Genomic DNA, 4,957 nt, shown 5'->3' with positions numbered 1-4,957 from the left:
ATACATACATGCAAACATACTGGTCTCCCCTCTCACTGAGTTATTCAGGATCTCTTATTTTTCAGAGGTGGGCACCAGGGTTTTTGCGAATATTCGCATTCGCATTCGCAACCGCGGAGCTTCCGCATTAATTTTAACAATCGCATTCGCAAAAATCAATGCGGATCTTTTGCGAATGCGAATATTGAAGGGACCGAAAATTACAGTTATTTTTTTTACGAGTTAAACTTGGCCAAATATTTTTTATTCCGAAATAAATATACTTTCCAGATAATAAACAAACAGCTTATCCAAATTAAACAAGTTTGGTGTCAAATCAAAGAGGACTGAAATAGCTTTAAAACTGAAATGTCTAAACGAGGAAAGCCACACATTGAAAAATATTTCAATAAAAAATTTTAATTAATTACCATACATACCATATAAAAACATATAAATCGAGGTGGTAACCTTTTTGGTTATTTCTGTTTAAAAGCTATTTCACTCCTCTTTCATATGATACCAAATTTGTTTAATTTGGATAAGCGGTTTGTTTATTATCCGGATAGGACGTTTATTTCGGAAAAAAATATATTAGCCAAATTTAACTCGAAAAAATTAAATGTTATTTTCGGTACCTGGAATATTGTGCAAGCGCACAGACGTATATCTAACCAGTAACAGAAGAAAGCATTAAAAATGAGTTACAAAAACTAAAATCGAAAAACGCTGATGACGTGACAGGTTCTCCCAATTCCGAAACAACATAAAGAATGAGAATGAAGAATTCTTTGGAAAAAAACGTTGTTTAAACAACGATTGAGCCATGATGCTAGATTGTGAAGATGCAAGTCAGGAGGATACATCCGACATTTGCAGCCCCGCTGAAATTCTCAAAAAGTAATTATTACACCGCAATAAAAATAAATAAATATAACTGAAAGTCCTCTCCACGGGTGCAGTGTCAATCGAAAAGAATTTACAATTTTGCCAAGTTTCAAGTTTTTCAAGTTTGTCCCCTCGAGCGAGTAGTTATATTCGCATCCGCGGATGTCTAAAATTCCACATTCGCAACATCCCTAGTTGGCACAAACAAGCGTGAGCTAAAAGTGAGAGTCTTATTATGGCAACTTAACTTAACTTAACGTAACTTAGACTTTAGAAAATCAAAATGAAACAGACTTCGTCGTGGCTTAAGTACGTTAAGTTTCGGCTGTCCAAATATAAGCAACACTTAGAGAATGTTTAAGTGACAGTCTCTAAGTTACTTAAGTTGCCATAATGAGACCTTTATGGCTCAGGTACGCTTACTTGGCATTGCATGAGAGTTGTCACATAGGGAATCTGTTAAATGAGCTTTGCGTGTAAAGGTAAGCACATAGTGAGGTGGCGAGCAAAGCGTAAAAAGACCATCGAGCAAAACGAAGAAAACAAAATTTGTTGAATTCGACGCTATGCTCTTGTGTTAGGTGTTCTGACCAGCGTTGACGAATTGACGATTTCGTCGTCATTTTGACGTTTTTTAGCCCAATGACGTTTTGACGATTTGTCCCCTCGAAATTGCGATTTTTTATTTTAGTACATATGTATGAACAAAAATTGTTAAAGGAAAACGTAATCCAAAATACAAACATGCATTTATCTACTCTTGTTCTACCACCGTGCTTTTAGTTATATGTAACCAAATCGTATATTTTCACTGCTGACACTCATTTGAAGGAGAAAGAAAAATAGAAGAGAGAATTGTCAAATTAAGATAATCTATCAAAAATAGAAGAGAGAATTTTTCAATTAAGATAATCTATCAGTTAACAAATTCTCCCGGTGCACTTTGAAACTAGATCAAAATCTTTTAAGAAACCTCAAACAAGTGGAATTAAACAATTTAAAAGCAGTTGTGTTTTAAGGTGTAATTTTAAATAGTAGTTATCAATTACAAACTAACTTTTTAACCGGCTTCAAAAAAAGAGGGAGGCACCAATTCATCGGGATATTATTTTGCCTTATCCTGAGTTTCGCCTGAAAAAAAAATTCACCTGAAAATTTTCCATCCGCCTATAGTAAATACATGGAAACGAAAAGTGACAAGTAATTTTTCAGCATAACACAAAACCGACTTCAATTATCATATAAAAATTTAGGAGTACCGTTAATTTTTTCATGATCGAATGTTCGGATCTAAACCAGATTAGTATGGGCCCACCTCTGAGACACTAGCTTTCCGATACAGAAAGAATTTCCGAAATCGGTTAACGTGGTCCAAGATTATGCGGTAACATACATAAAAAAAACACACAAAAAATATTCCGACGAATTGATAGCCTCCTCCTTTTTTTAAAGTCGATTAAAAAGTGAACTGGTTCGGGGAAAATTAAACTCATGATAAGGCTGATTATTTTTTTTTTTATGTATGTTATCGCATAACTTTGGACCATGTTAAGCGATTTCTATAATTCTTTTTTTAAAGAAAAGGTGGTACCTCAGAGGTGGTCCCATACTAATTCATTTTAGATGCGATCATTAGATAATGAAGAAATTATGGGAATCTTAAATTTTTATATGAGGATTTAAGTCGGTTTTGTTCTTGCCCAAAAATTACTTGTATTAACCCATATACAATGGGAACTCACATTGGTTTTATAATGCCTAGTCATACGTTAAGTTTTTTTTACCCAAATGACGATTTTTTTGGGTAAATTGACGATTTTTCAGCGAAAGTTTTCGGCAACGCTGGTTCTGAAATTCCTTGTCGTTTAAAGAATAAAGTGAATGCCGCATTGTACTAAAGCCAGCTTCCCGACATAAGCTACTATTCCATACGCACACAGGTACATACAGTGGTCACTTTGTGCCAAGTTTTAACGTATTATTTTTGTTGTTATTTAATTTTGGTTATTTTTTTATAAAAATATAGTTCCTTCTTTAACAAACCCATGTAAATCCAAGTTTCAAACTTTGTGCAATATTGAAAAAATCCATCAAACTTTCGTACACATTTCGACCTTTTTTAAAAATTCTAAAAAATCACCCGTAATTTTTAGCCATTCGAAACTTGTACTTTTCTCTACTAGAACTCAATGGGCTACAAAACTGCATACTCAGAATCTAATTAAAAACTCGAAATTTTTACGAAAATTTGTTGATTTTTTTTAATTGCATAAATTTCTAAGGCAGTGTCACTCGATGGGTACATTTGTACAGATATTATCAAGGCGAATACATATAAGGTGGTATCGATTGAACAAATACAGCAATTACTTGTATTTTGTTTTTGCTTTCAGCGGGCCATTGTCAAAATTCAGCTATTCTTCCCCGAATGAAAAAGGGCGACAGAAAATGCAAACACTCTCACGTTCTCACTCACTCACTAACGAAATTCAAAATTTTGACAATCAAACGCTACTCACAGCTGATGATATAAATTCGCCTTGGATATTATATTGGGCTATTGGTACAAAATAAAAACAATGGGAAAATTTTTTTTTGTAGTCAAATGCTTGGTACAATACAGCAATCTTCTATTGAAAAAATTTCAACAAATTTGGTGCGGCTACAATTTTTTCGACTACTGTACATAAAATGACTATGATTACTCGGCCGTGCTATCATAGTAGCATAATGCCACTAATATTTGACTTACAAACAGTGTGCAAACCTGTACCATACATGTGGTAGATCTACCACATATTTTTTTAAATTTAGGTTTCTACCACTACTACCACACAAGGCTTTAAATGTGCCACATTTTTAGACAGAACATTTGTTTACAATATTCACATAACTCTAAAATTTCAACTCAATTCTAATAAGAAATATAAAAATTAATCAAGAAATTTTTAAAAAGTTACATCATAAATTGGGCTTTAAATATATCTGTGCCTTAACTTTTAATATTTCAAAAATCCGCATATTTATATTTGCTAAAGTATTATGCAACAAAAAGGAGTTCTTTGTTCTATCCTATATTTTAATACATATACAAATATATAAGTTTGTTAAACGGTCGTATATTTTATCAACTAAATAAAATGAGACATTTTAAGTCTGGTAAAATACGTAATTACATATTATGTGTATACGATATCAAATAAAACACCTCTTTGAGGTAAAATTTTCGAGTGACGAAAGCTGAACTAGAAACACAAAATTTATGATATCAATTTCGTGACGAATATTATACGCATTTTTTAACTGCCGTTCAAACGTACGGAAAATCTTTTTTATTCATACGAATCGTTGCAAAAGTTCTGTTTTTTTAATTGTGTTTCTAGCAGTAAACGGAAATTCGCAACGTTCCGAATAAATAAAAAAAGATTTTCCGTACGTTTGAACGGCAGTTAAAAAATGCGTATAATTTTCGTCACGAAATCGATATATTAAATTTTGTGTTTCTAGTTCAGCTTTCGTCACTCGAAAATTTTACCTCAAAGAGGTGTTTTATTTGATATCAATTATTTTGGGGTAGCAAATTTAAAATCGACGAAAATACAAACAATAAACTAAATGTTTTATTTTTCTCAAATAAATTGCTAAAAATATTCTCTAAATCTAAATTATGTATTCAAATCGATGTGTCCATTGAAACACATAGTTTTTCGAATACGGAATAAAGCGAAAAAGAATGATCAAGGATATGATGATATCAACGATGATATGTATTCGAAAAAATTAAAAATAAAAAAAAATATGAGAAATGATAAAAACTTATCAACTTGGTACCAACTTTGGATACAATAAACAACTGTATTCGTCTGATTGCCTCGTAGTTTAATTGTTGTTAAGATTTCTACTGGGTGTGGGGCGCACACATGTGCTTTTTTAAGAAGTTTTACTTCTATCACGTGTACGGTGTTGCACTCGTGCTATTAAACTAATGATTTTTTCTCAAGTAGTTTTGCTCAGTGGCAATCTTACTTCTTACTAATCTTACTTCTTACTAATATTATAAATGTGAAAGTTTGTATGTTTGGATGTTTGG

This window comes from Rhagoletis pomonella, unplaced genomic scaffold (genome assembly GCF_013731165.1).
Source record: "Rhagoletis pomonella isolate Grant_MI unplaced genomic scaffold, Rhpom_1.0 Rhpom_scaffold_00002, whole genome shotgun sequence".
In the NCBI taxonomy this organism is placed as follows: Eukaryota; Metazoa; Arthropoda; class Insecta; order Diptera; family Tephritidae; genus Rhagoletis; species Rhagoletis pomonella.
The sequence above is the reverse complement of the archived record's forward strand: the minus strand, read 5'-3'. Positions refer to the sequence as shown.